The following is a 14,569-nucleotide window of genomic DNA, read 5'->3' as shown; positions in this document are numbered from 1 at the left end:
TTACTAAAAGAGAGATTGTGATTTAGTGGATCTGGACAGGTGCCCCAGGCTCTGCATTTCTAGCAAGGTTTCAGGTTATGCCAGTGGTGCTAGTCCATGGATTGCATTTTAAGTAGCAAGGTCGGAAAACTGTGTACAGTAGATACCTTCTTTGTGAAGCTCAATAACAAGCTAAAGCAAATAATATATTATTTAGGTATACAGTTGTTATGGGTTGAATTATGCCTCCCCAAAAGGTATGCTGAAGTCCTATCCCCTATCCTACACCAGTGAATGTGACACTGTTTGGAAATAGGGTTTTTCTTTTACGTTAATGAGGTCGTACCAGAGTAAGGTAAATCCTAAATCTAATCCCAAGGGGTGTTTTATAAAGAGGGAAAACAGATGTAGAGAGGTAAACATCCTTGGGAAAGATGCCATGGGAGGATCTGTCTGTAAGCCAAGGAGTGTCAAGAAATGCCTGGGGCTGCCAGAAGCTGAAAGAGGCAAGGAATGACCTCCTAGAGCAGACAAAGCTTAACCCTGTGGACACCTGGAATTCAAATTCTTAGCCTTCAAAACTGTGAGACTATAAATTGCTGTTCTTTACAGCATTTGTGGTATTTTTGTTAAGGCAGCACTAGGAAACTAAGACAATAGTACATACACGTGGAATAAACTAATAGAAAAGGCGATCAAAAATTCAGAATAGGGGTTGCCAAATGGGGCCAGGCAAGGGGAATAGGGCTGGAAGGTGCAAGATACTGATAATGTTATAATTCTTAAATTGTATGGTGGATCATGGATTTTATTATATTATAATTTATAACTTACGATGTATGTGTATTTTACAAATTTAAATAATACCTTCAAAAATAATACAGAAAAAAAAAAGAGAGAGAGATCTTGACTCTAAGCCTCTAACTAGCTCTATAATTCAGACCTCATCCTTTTATAACACTATTTCATAATCAGTCAAAAGACAGGACTTAGTAGGCATTCTCAATCCTAACTATGCATCAGAACTACCTAATAAGATTTTAAAAGCACCAATAGTTGGTTCCAATCTCCAGGTATTCTAATTGAATCAGCCTGGTTAGAACCCTGAGTATTGGTGTTAGATTGCCATGCAGTGCTAGTTTGCAGTTATGGTTGAGACCACCGTAAAGAGCACCTCTAAAGTACCTCTTAATGCTAAGAGTCTGTTATTTGCATCTCCAAGTTTTTATCTTCTTAACTGGACTTCTTGGAAGTGGGGTGCCCTGGTTCAGTTTACATAACACATTCTTCAGTCGTTAAAATAGGGACTTTTAACCTGTCATCTTTGCACCCACAAAAGCTGTGTCTGCCTAGCTCACTATGATGTCCCCAGTATCCAGTGCAATGCGCAGCGTAGCTGTCACTTGGTGCAAGCGTGAAGGTGCGAATGAATGATGGTGAACTGAGCACTGGCCCACTGAGTCTCCTACAGGCCAATGTTCTTCTCTCCTCTGTGCTCCCACAGCAGTTTTTCTTCACCCCGTTAAGGTACTGCTAAGTCTCAACATGATTGTTTGCGTGCACGTTTGTCTCTCCCGCTACACAGTGAATTCCTCAAGGCCAAAGTCAGCGTTAAATTATTCTTGAACCCTGAGAGCTTAGCCCAGTGCTTCCCACTAGGAAATGCATGCTACTTAACGAAGGAGTAAAAAAATGAGTATTGTATAATTTTCGACAATGTGCTGCCCCAGTCCTGGTCATAATTTAATCCTTCTTCATGAGTCAGAACTTCAGGAGCATTAGTTTTTAGAGAAGTTCTGGCTACTTAAGCTCTCCAGATACACATAGAGTAAGAGATGGGCTGAAATTAGTTTCAAGCCGAAGATATACCACGGATTGGATTTTAAGTCTCTGATATCAATCCTGAAATGAGACTATTTACCTCTTTATTCCAAAAGTGGATAATAGAAAAAAAAATCTAGTTAATTGAAAATTTAGATTTTTATTGTTGTTATTTTAGGAGGCTATTTTTTTTTCTTTATGGTTGTTGAAAGTATACACAGTAAAACGTACACCAATTCAATAATTTCTACATGACAAAGTACAATTTCATTACATTCTTCGAGTTATGCAACCATTCTCGCCCTCCTTTTCTGAATTGTTCCTCCCTCCTTAACATGAACTCAGATTGTGCCCTAAGCTTCCTGTCTGACTTTTTGAGTTGGCTGTTGTTGGTTTGATCCCATGCGGATAGCTCTTCAAAACAGCATGGTGCTCAAGGGGATATTTTTTGGCTCCAGATTTAAAGATTATTCCAGGACAGCAGTTTTGGGAGTTTATCCAGCCTCCATGGCTTCAGAAAGTCTGGATTCCATGAGAATTTGAAAATCTGTTCTGCATTTTTCCATCTTTAGATCAGGATTCTTTTATCGAATCTTTGATTAAAATGTTCAATAATGGTTGCCAGGCACCATCCAGTTCTGGTCTCATGGCAAAGGAGACAGATGTTCATGGAGACAATTAGGCACACATTACATTTCCTCCTCCTATCCCTGACTCTCCTTCTTCCTCTTTTGCTCCAGGTGAATAGAGATCACTTGTATCTTGGATGGCTGCTTGCAAACTTCTAAGACCCCAGGCACTACACAAGGAACTAGGAGGTAGAAGTACTAAACGCATTATTAGGCCAATTAACTGGGATGTCCCATGAAACCATGACCCAAACCTCCAAACCAAAACACCAAATTCCATGAGGTGTTTGGTTGTACATATGCAGGCTCAGCTTATTGTTACTGTAAATATACCCATCACATAACTTTTGCCAATTTGATTTTTTACAGGTGTACAACTTATTGACATCAATTAGATTAATCAGCTGTGCAACCCTACCCTTAATCAGTGTGATATTTCTATCACTGTTATGTCCCCTCCCTCCCACCCCTGGTAACCACTAATAAACTTTGGTTTCTATACATTTGCCTTTTCTAATTTTTTTATATAGGAGCCCTGGTGGGGCAGTGGTTAAAGAGCTTTGCTGCTAACCGAAAGGTCAGTGGTTCAAATCCACCAGCCACTCTGTGGGAGAAAGATGTGGCAGTTGGCGTTCACAAAGATTTACAGCCTTGAAAACCCTACAGGGCAGTTCTACTCTGTCCTACAGGGTCACTGTGAGTCAGAATAGACTGAACAGCAACGGGTTGGTTTTGGTTTTATCTTTTTATGTAAATGAGGTCCTACAATATTTGTCCTTTTGTGATTGGCTTATTTCACTCAGCATAATGTCTTCAAGCTCCATCTATGTTGTAGCCTGTATCTGGACTTCATTTCTCTTTCTGGCTGAGTAGTATTCCATTGTATGTATGTACCACATTTTGTTTATCCATTCATTTGTTGATGGGCATTTAAGTTGTTTCTATTTCGGGCTATGTGAATAGTGCTGCAGTGAACATTGGTATACATATGCCTGTTCACATCACTGATTTCAAGTTCCTTGGGTATATACGTAGGAGTGGAATTGCTGGGTCATATGGTAGTTCTATTTTTAGTTTTTTGAAGAACCACCACAATGTTTTCCACAACAGCTGTACCATTTTGCATTCTCACTAGCATGGTGTACTGGTTCCAATTTTCCCTCATTCTCATCATTTACTATTTTCCATTTTTTATTTTTTAATCTTAGCCATCCTAATGGGAGTGAAAATGTATCTTGTGGTTTCAATTTGCATCTCTCTGATGGATAAAGACATTGAGCATCTTTTCATGTGTTTGTTGACCATTTGAATATCATCTTTAGTGAAGTGTCTATTCATGTCCTTTGCCCATTTTTTGATAGAGTTGTCTTTTTATTGTTAAGTTATAGAAGTTTTATATATTTTTTAAATATTAGACCTGTATCTGATATATTGTTCCTGGAGATTTTTTTTTCCCAGTCTGTAGATTGTTTTTCATTCTTTTGATAAAGTCTTTTGATGTACCTAAGTATTTAATTTTTGTGAGGTCCCAATTGTTTTGTCTTCTGCTGTTTATACAGTCATGGTTGGGTTTGATAATCTATCACTGAAAAAAGAAATTAGGTTCCATAGCTTTGCCTGTATATTTTCATCCAAGAACTTTATGGTTTTAGATTTAACATTTAGGTCCTTGATCCATTTTGAATTAGTTTTTGCGTGTGGTGTGAGCTGTGGATCTTGCTTCATTTTTCTGCACGTGGAAATCCAATTTTGCCAGCACCATTCATCAAAGAGAGTGTTCCTTCCCCACTGAGTGAACTTAGCGCCCTTGTCAAAAATAAGTTGATTGTAACTAAAAAAAAAAATCCAAACCTGTTGCCATCAAGTCAGTTCTGGCTCATGGAGTCCCTATAGAACAGAGCAGAACTGCCCCATGTGGTTTACAAGGAGCACCTGGTAGATTCAAAGTTGACCATAGATATATAGATATTTTTTCTGGGGTTTCAATTCTATTCCATTGGTCTGTGTGTCTATCATTAAACTAGTACAAGGCGGAATTTAGGTTTTTAATATTGCCTGGGTAATGGAGACTTCATTATCTTTAGCTTTGTCAGACAGTGACATGCCTATATTTCTGCATCCCTTAACTGTGGGTGGAGTTCCTGGGTGGTGCAAACAGAACCCAACCAGAGGTGCCTCGGTAAGCAGACCTGGAGATCTGTTTCTGAAAGGTCACAGCCTTGAGAACCCTATGGAGTACAGTTTTACTCTGCACACATGGGGTTGCTATGAATCAGAATCAGCTCAATGTAAACTAGTTTTTTTGTTTAAGTATGGGTAGAGGAAGACTATCGCATTCTTACCCTCTCCCCATCTTTGTGCATGGTCCCACCCTGTCTCCCTGTACGTGGCCCAGAGAGCAGTGGTCAAAAACTTTACTGAATAAGAGGAAATATGAGACACCTTCCTGCTGTCTTTCACAGTCCCCTAGACTCCAAGACAACTGGTAACCACTGAAAAAGTGATTAACCCAAATACAGATATATACAGACTGACTCACCAAAGAGACAAGTTGCATTGTATATACTTCCTTAGCAGCCTACTAACTAATCATCCAAAGGATAAAAGATTTCTTTGGAGTTTAAGGAAAGAGGGGAGAGTGGGAAAAGTAAAATGCAGAGGAGTGTAAAGAGGGTGGAGAAAGGGGGGGACAGTGAAAGCAGAGAAAAAGAGTGAGAGAGAAAGGGAGAGAAAGATGCATGAATGTGCCCAGCATTTGTAGCTGGTGGATCCCTGGGAAATGAGAAGGTACTAACCAAAACTCATTGCCGTCTAGTCCATTCTGACTCATAGCGACCCTACAGGACAGAGTAGAGCTGCCCCATAGGTTTCCAAGGAGCGCCTGGTGAATTTGAACTGCCAACCTTTTGGTTAGCAGCTGAGCTCTTAACCACTGCACCACTAGGGATTCGAGAAGGCACTAGCAGAGGTAAATTCATTATGAAGGGCAGGAGTCATAAATGGGAGACATGCAAGAAGCTATGCACTGAGGCTCTGATTTGGGTCCCCGCTCTGGCTGGGTCCATGCAAACAGCTGTGGGAATTTTCCTTAATGAGCAGACTTGGTTTGTAAGAGGAGAACCAGGGGACTTAGGATATGTCTTCTGGGTTTCTTTGGGAAGCAGCAGAAATGACAAGATCTCTAAGAGCAAAATGAAAGGGCCTTGGGAGGACAGGATTGGAATTTCAGGGACATAGACCTGAACATAGTTCTTGCGCAGTTCCTGCCTATTCCTCCTGCCTGCTCCACTGGTGCACAGATAACCCTCGTCTTTGACTCTTGCTTCTGATGTCCAAGGCCCTCTGTTGCTTGTTGCAATTTATCTTTCTACCTAACTCTATCTCCTTCTATTTCCCTGCATGAACTCGTGCTGCAGACTTCCCCCCTCACTGTCTTCCTCACTTATGCAATGCCTCTTCTCTTTCTGGCTACTTTATTCTGGCATTGGCCTTTAACTCTCTCCCTTGATCCCGCTCATTCCTTCCCTAATTTTACCCGAAGTGAATTAAAGAACACAAGCATAGAAAAAGAAAGACAAGTCTTTGTTCCTTTGTAGTATTTGGAAAAGTGTTTTAAACATGTATAAAAAAAACTAAAGTGGGAAAAGGAATTGTGAATTATCTTCTAACTTTAGGCAGAATCTCACTGAACCTATGGCCAGAAACACCCAGTTCTCTGAAAATGTACTCTACAAATTTTAGTAATACGTGCATGTTTGAGAGAGGATGCAATGTGCTGGTAAGGAGCACAGACTCTGGAGCAGGCACCTGAGATGTAATTCCAGCGCCAGGATTTGCAAACTGTGTGCCTTTGGACAGGCCTCCTAACCTCTCTGTGCCTCAGTTTTCCCATATGGGGAGACTGATAGCATTTACTTCCTAGGATTGTTATGAGGAGTAAACGTGTTACCAGAATGATAAAACAAGACACATAGTAAGAACTATAAAAATAAATATTTGCTACTATTTTTAAAAATAATATATATATATATATACTGATGAAAGTTTTCACAGCAAATTAGCTTCCCCTTTAACAGTTTTTATACAAATTGTTATGTGCTATTGGTTACAATTTTTACAATGCATCAGCGTTCTCGTTATTTCCATTCTGTTTGTTCTGTTTCTGTTGATCCAGTTTCCCTTTCCCTCCTTGCCTTCTCATCTTTGCTTTGGGGTAAATATTGACTGTTTGGTCTCATGTAGTTAATTATTTAAGGGAACACATTACTCACAGGTGATATTGTCTGTTTGATGAGCCAATCTATTATTTGGCTGAAAGGTGACCTGCAGAACTAGCTTCAATTCCAAGTTCAGAGGTTATCTTAAGGTGATATACTCAGGGGTTCATCTAGTCTCTATCGGTCCAGTAAGTCTGGCCTTTGTTTAGGAATTTGAGTTTTGTTCTATATTTTGTCCCATTCTATCTGGGACTTTCTATAGTGTCCCTGGTCAGAACGGGTGGGTAGTGGTAACCGGACACCATCTAGTTCTTCTGGTCTCAGACTAGAAGAAGCTGTGGTTTGTGTGGGCTGTTAGTCCTGTGGACTAGTTTCTTGGAGTCTTTGGTTTCCTTCATCCTCTTTTACTGTAAATGGAAAGAGACCAATAGCTGTATTTTAGATGGCTGCTAGCAAGCTTTTAAGACCCCAGATTCTACTCACCAATCTAGGGTATAGAACATATCTTCGTGAGCTATTTTATGCCAATTGACTAAGTCGTCCCCCTGAGACTGTGGTCTAAACTTATCCCACAAGTTGTTTGGATACATCTAGGGAGCCTCCATAATTGTGGCCCGTATGTGGTTTGTGGATATATATGCAGCTCACACAAACATGCATATAGATATGACTACAGATACGTCTATACATGCCTGTGCATTGATTCACATATGCCTTACTACACACATAGATGCATCCATATTTACCCATGTTACCGTATGCATATTTTTGGTTATGTTTACTATTGTTGCAAAATTGTGTATGTTACAGCGTTTACTGTAATTGTCCCTTTTTCTCATGTACTTATTAAGGTCTTCATTTACCTTGATCAAATTGTGCTGACTTGTCTTGCCCATCACCAAAAGTAACAAGTGTCTACTATTTAGAAAGTGATTCCGCCTCTGTGTGTGTATCCTTGATTTTTTTTTTTATAATAGTGGGACCACACAATATTTGTCTTTTTGTGATTGGCTTATTTCACTCAGCATAAAGTCCTCCAGATTCTTCCTTGCTAAAAAATGTTTTGTGGACTCCATATTATTCTTTATATTTGCATAGTATTCCATTGTGTATATGTAGTACGGTTTGCTTCTGTTGATGGGAACTTGGGTTTTTCCATCTTTTTGCTATTATGAATAATGCAGCAGTGTTCATGGGTTTGCATACGTCTATTTGTGTCACTGCTCTTATATCTCTACGATGTATACCTAAGAGTTACATTGCTGGATCATAAGGTATTTCTATTTCTAGCCTTTTGAGGAAGCACCATACTGTTTTCCATTTCACAATCCCACCAGCAGTGTGTGAGTTCAGTCTTCTCACAACCTCACCAACATTTGTTGTTTTCCGGGTTTTTCTTTTGATCATTGCCACTTTTGCAGGAGGTATCTCATTGTAGTTTAGATTTGCACCTCTCTGGTGGTGGTGGTAATGGCTAATAGGAAATCCTGGTGGTGTAGTGGTTAAGTGCTAAGGCTGCTAACCAAAAGGTCGGCTGTTTGAATCTTCCAGGTGCTCCTTGGAAACTCTACGGGGCAGTTGTCCTCTGTCCTATAGGGTCGCTATGGGTTGGAATCGACTCAACGGCAATGGGTTTGGTTTGGTTTTGGAATGGCTAATATGAAACCCTGGTGGGGTAGTGATTAAGTGCTACAGCTGCTAACTAAGAGGTCAGCAGTTCAAATCCACCAGGCCCTCCTTGGAAACTCTATGGGACAGTTCTACTCTGTCTTATAGGGTCAGGATCGACTCAACAGCAATGGGTTTTTGGTTTTGGTTTTTCAATGGTTAATAACTGTGAACATCTTTTCATGAATTTGTTGGCTACCTGAATATTCTCTTTGTTAAAATGTCTGTTCATGTCCTTTGCCCATTTTTTTAATATTTATTGTCTGTCTTTTCATTGTTGAAGTTTTCTACATATATTAGAGATAAGACCCCTTGTCAGATATGTCATTGAATAAGCTTTTTTTCCCAGTCTGTACATTTTCTTTTTACTCTTTTGGTAAAGTCTTTTGATGATCATAATATTTAATTTTTAGGTCCCAGTTGTCGTTTGTGCATTTTTAGTTTTGTTTGACAGGCTATTTATGCCAAAAATTAGGTTCCCTAGTTTTGACTTGGTGTTATCTTCCAGGAGTTTTATAGTTTTAGCTTTAACATTTAGGTCTTTGATCCATTTTGAGTTTTTGTGCATGGTATAAGGTAAGGATTCTGTTCCGTTTTTCTGCATATGAATATCCATTTTGCGAGCACCATTGGTTAAAGAGATTGTTTCTTCCCCCATTGAATGGAATTTGACCTTTTGTCAAAGATCAGCTGCCTGTAGATGGATGGATTTTCTCCTGGGTTCTCAATTCTATTCCATTGGTCTATGTCTGTCCTTGAGCCAATACTAGGCTGTTTTGATACTGTGGCTGTATAGTAAGTTTTGAGATCAGGAAGTGTGAGGCCTCCTACTTTGTTCTTCTTCAATATTATTTTAACTATTAAGGGCCTTTTTCCTTTCCATATAAAGTTGGAGATTAGTTTTTCTATTTCACTGAAGAATGTTGTTTGGATTTGAATCAGGATTGCATTATATACTTTTCATAGTACTGATATTTTCACTGTGTTAATTCTTCCTATCCATGAGCATGGAATGTTTTTCCATTTATGTAGATCTCTTTTAGTTTCCTGTAGTAGTGTTTTATAGTTTTCCTTTCTAAGTATTTTACATCCCTAGTGAAGTTTATTCCTAGGTATTTTATTCTTTTAGGGGCTATTGAAAATGGTATTGTTTGCTCGATTTCTTTTTCAGAATCCTCCTTGTTAGTGCAGAGAAAACCAACTGATTTTTGTGTGCTGATCTTTTACCCCACCACCTTGCTGAATTCTTCTGTTAGTTCCAATAACTTTCTTGTGGAGTCTCTGGGATTTCCTGTGTATCTGATCATGTCATCTATGAGATTATGGATAGTTTTACTCTTTGCTTTTCAATTCGGAGTCCCTTTATTTCACTTTCTTGCCTTACTGCTCTAGCTAGAACTTTCAGTACAGTACTGAATAAGAGTGGTGATAAAGGGAATCCTTGTCACGTTCTAGTTCTCAAGGGGAGTACTCTCAATCTTTCTTTGCTGAGAATAACGTTGGCTGTTTGTTTTGCATATATGCACTGAATTATGTTGATGAATTTCCCTTCTATTCCTATTTTGCTAAGGGTTTTTATCAGGAAAGGGTGTTGAATTTTATCAAATGCTTTTTCTGCATTGATTGAAATGATCATGTGATTCTTTTCCTTTCATTGACTTATGTGGCAAATTACGTTGATTGATTTTGTAATGTTGAGCCATCCTTGAATCCTTGGTATGAACCTTGCTTGATCGTGATGCATTGCTATTTGATCTGTTGTTGAATTTTGTTGGCTAGAATTTCATTGAGAATTTTTGTGTCTGTATTCATGAGGGATATTGGCATATAATTTTCTTTTTTAGTGATGTCTTTGTCTGGCTTTGGTATCAGGGTTATGCGAGCTTCATAGAATGAACTAGGGAGTATTTCTTCCTTCACTGTGCTCTGGAATAGTTTGAGTAGAACTGGTGTCAGTTTTCTCTGAATGTTTGATAGACTTCTCCAGTCAAGCCATCTGGGGCCAGGGCTTTTTTTGGTTGGGAGCTCTTTTATGATTTCTTCTTTTGTTATGGGTCTGTTCAAATTTTCTACCTCTATTCGTGTTTGTTTAGGTAGGTAGTGTGTTTCTAGAAATTAGTCCATTTCTCCTAGGTTTTCAAATTTGTTGGAGTACAATTTTTCATAATATTCTGTTATGGTCTTTTTATCTCAGTTGGTTCTGTTGTAATGTCACCCATCTCATTGGTTATTTTGGTTATTTGCATCTTCTCATTTTTTTCTTTTGTCAATTTGGCCAGTGGTTTGTTGATTTTTTTGATCCTCTCAAAGAACCAGCTTCTAGTCTTGTTGATTCTTGCTATTATTTTTCTGTTTTCTATTTCATTTGTTTCTGCTCTGATCTTTATTATTTCTTTTCTTCTGGTGACTATGGGCTTCTTTGGTGATCCTTTTCTATTTGCTCAAGTTGTAGGGTTAAGCAATTGATTTAGCCTTTCTTCTTTTTCGATGTACGCATTTATTGTTATTTTTGTTTTCTTTATGTTGAGGTACAATCCATACTGAAGACTGTGGTCTTTGATCTTCATTAGTAAGTGCTTCAAGTCCTCTTCACTTTCAGCAAGCAAGGTTGTGTCATCTGTATAACGCAGGTTGTTAATGAGTCTTCCTCCAATCCTGATGCCCCATTCTTCTTCATATAGTCCAGCTTCTCATATTATTTGCTCAGCATACAGATTGAACAGGTATGGCGAAAGAATACAACCCCGACTCACACCTTTCCTGACTTTAAACCAATCAGTATCCCCTTGTTCTTTCCAAACAACTGCCTTTTGATCTATGTAAAGGTTCCTCATGAGCACAATTAAGTGTTCTGGAATTCCCATTCTTCACAATTTTATCCATAGTTTGTTACGACCCACGCAGTTGAATGCCTTTGCATAGTCAATAAAACACAGGTAAACATGAGCAACATCATGATAAGCAGAGAAGACTGAAGTTGTCAAGGATTTCGTTTTACTTGGATCCACAATCAACAGCCATGGAAGCAGCAGTCAAAAAATCAAAAGGCACACTGAATTGGGTAAATATGCTGCAAAGGAAATCTTTAAAGTGTTGAGGAGCAAAGATGTCACCTTGAAGACTAAGGTGCGCCTGACCCAAGCCATGGTATTTTCAATCACGTCATATGCATGTGAAAGCTAAATAATGAATAAGGAAGACTGAAGAAGAATTGATGCCTTTGAGTTGTGGTGCTGGTGAAGAATATTGAATATACCATGGACTGCCAAAAGAACGAACAAATCTGTCTTAGAAGAAGTACAACCAGGATGCTCCTTAGAAGCAAGGATGGTGAGACTGTGTCTTACATACTTTGGACATGTTATCAGGAGGGGTCAGTCCCTGGAGAAGGACATTATGCTTGGCAAAGTACAGGGTCAGCGGAAAAGAGGAAGACCCTCAAGGAGGTAGATTGACGCAGTGGTTGCAACAATGAGCTCAAGCATAACAACCGTTGTAAGAATGGCACAGGACCGAGCAGTGTTTCGTTCTGTTGTGCGTGGGGTCACTATGGGTCAGAGCTGACTCGATGGCACCTAACCACAGCAACAACAACATTTATTGCTATAAATTCTCCTGAGTACTGATTTTGTTGTGTTTTGAAAGTTTCGTATGTTGTGTTTTCATTCTCATTTGATTCTAGGAATTTTTTAATTTAATTTTTTATTTCTTCTATTACCCAGTAGTTTTTAAGTAAGGTGTTATTGAGCTTCAATGTATTTATTTATTTTTTCTTGTTCTTTCTGTTATTGATTTCTAGTTTTATAGCATTATGATCAGTGAAGATGCTTTGTATTATTTCAATGTTTTTGAATTTTTGAGACTTGCTTTGTGGCCAAAAATATGGTCTAATCTGGAGAATGATCCATGTGTGCTGAAGAATGTGTAATGTGCTGCTGTTGGGTGATGTGTTCTGTATAGGTCTATGAGGTCAAGTTGATTGATTGTGTTGTTTAGATCTTCTGTATTTTGCTCATCTTTTTTTTTTTCTAGTTGTGCCCATCATCAAAAATGGTGTGTTAAAGTCTCCTACTATTATTGTAGAATTGTCTATTTCTCTTTTCAATTCTGTTAGAGTTTGTTTCATGTATTTTGGAGCTCTGTCATTGGGTGCATAAATATTTATTATAGTTGTCGTCTTGAAGAGTTGATCCTTTAATCATTATATAGTGCCCTTTCTTGCTTCCCATAAGGGATTTTGACTTAAAGTCTATTTTATCAGAGATTATTATTGCTACTCCTGCTCTTTTTTGGTTACCGTTTGCTTGATTTTTTCCCACATCCTTTGATTTTTAACCTATTTATGTCTTTGTGTCTAAGGTGTGTCTTTTGTAGGCAACATATTGATGGGTCATGTTTTTGTATCCATTCTGCCACTCTCTGTCTCTTGACTGGTGCATTTAAACCATTTACATTCAGTATGATTATCAACAACTACAGGGTCGCTATGAGTCGGAATCAACTCAATGGCAGTGGGGTTTTTTTGTTTTTATGAATTTACTGGTGTTTTTTTGTTTTGTGGTTTTTGTATTTTATGGTGTTGACATTTTCTTTGTTCAGCTTAATATTGTGTGCTGAGTTCTTTTTGTTTATGAATTTTCTTTCCATTTCCTTCATTGTTGTTGATTTTGTGTTTGCTGAGTCTTTTTGATTTTCTTCTTCATTTTGGTGAGTAGATTAATTTTCTTTATGGTTACTCTGAAATTTACCTTTATCTTCCTAAGTTTAAAACAATCTGTTATATCTTGATGTCATCTTAACTTCCTCTCCTCTCCACATGGAAGTTGTATAACTACACCATTTACTTCCCCTTTTTGTTTTTGTCATTGTTTACAGATTGACAGCCCTGGTCTCTTTTTTTCAGCTTTGCAGCTTTATTTTGCTTTTGAGAATTCTTTATCTGAATTGGTACCCAGGTGATGCTGTCGTGTGTTCATCTCAGGCTGTTGTCTGATGTTGTTGGTTTTGTGTTTGGAAGACTCCCTTTAATATTTCTTGTAAGGTTGGTCTAGTTTTTACAAATTCCCTGAATTTCTGTTTAATTAGGAATGTCCTAGTTTCACCATCATATTTGAAAGACAGTTTTGCTGGATATGTGATTCTTGGTTGGCAATTATTTTCTTTCAGGGTTTTATATATGTCATCCCATTGCCTTCCTGCCTGCATGTTCTCTGCCTAAAAATCAGAGCATAGTCTATTGGTGCCCCTTTGTAGGTCATTTTTTTTTTCAAGAGCTCTGTTCAAAATTCTTTCTTTGTCTTTGGTTTTGGAAATTTTTGTTAGAATATACCTTGGTGAGTTTCTTTTAGGGTCTATCTTGTGTGGGGTTCATTGAGCTTCTTGGATGGAATCCTTCTTGTGTTTCATGATATTAGGTAGTTTTCTGCCAATTCATTTTTCACAATTCTCTCTGCTTTTTTTTCCTCCTCTAGCTCTGAAATTCCAGTTACATGTAAATTATTCCTTGTAATATTGTCCCACATAACTGTTAGGCTTTCTTCTTTTTTTCTTCATTCTTTTTCCTGTTCCTCAAAGAAACTACTATCAAGGGATTTGTCCTGTGTTTCACTGATTCTTTCTTCCTGGATTCGGTTCTACTTCTATGTCCTTCTATTGAGTTATCTATTTCTGATATTTTATTATTAATCTTCTAGATTTCTAGTTATTGTTTTTATGTGGTTTCCAATTGATTATTTTAACATTTTGTTCTTGCATTGTTTTCCTGAATTCTTCTAGAGTTTTGTCCGTGTTTTTCTTAATCTCTTTGGAGATCCAATATATAAGTCTTTTGAATTCCTTGTCAGTTCTATTACCATTTATTCCACAGGAAGGTTTTCTGCCCCTTTATTTTGCTCACTGGTTTGAGCCATCTTATCATGTTTCTTTGTATGATTTGTTATTGTCTGCTGTCTCCAAGGCATTAAGTTTGGTGCTAGCAGTTAGTGTGTTCTCTGGAGATCCGGGCAGGTCTTCTTCATAGCCACTGTGAGCGAGTGCTACCCAAATAGATGGGGTAGGCCTGCTGTTCATGGACAAATTGGCATCTCAGTAGGTGGAGAGGTATCTAGGGATTTCAGTGCAAGTGCAGATGGCCTGCAGGAACTGTTTGGGTTTGGAATGTGTGCTGTTGTTGTCGATTGGATGTTAGATGAGCTACTAAGGTATCCTGCTTGTTGTTTGGCAGAAGTGTAGTTCGTGCCTGTCAGGATGTGACTG

This window comes from Loxodonta africana, chromosome 15, assembly GCF_030014295.1.
Source record: "Loxodonta africana isolate mLoxAfr1 chromosome 15, mLoxAfr1.hap2, whole genome shotgun sequence".
In the NCBI taxonomy this organism is placed as follows: domain Eukaryota; kingdom Metazoa; phylum Chordata; class Mammalia; order Proboscidea; family Elephantidae; genus Loxodonta; species Loxodonta africana.
The sequence above is the reverse complement of the archived record's forward strand: the minus strand, read 5'-3'. Positions refer to the sequence as shown.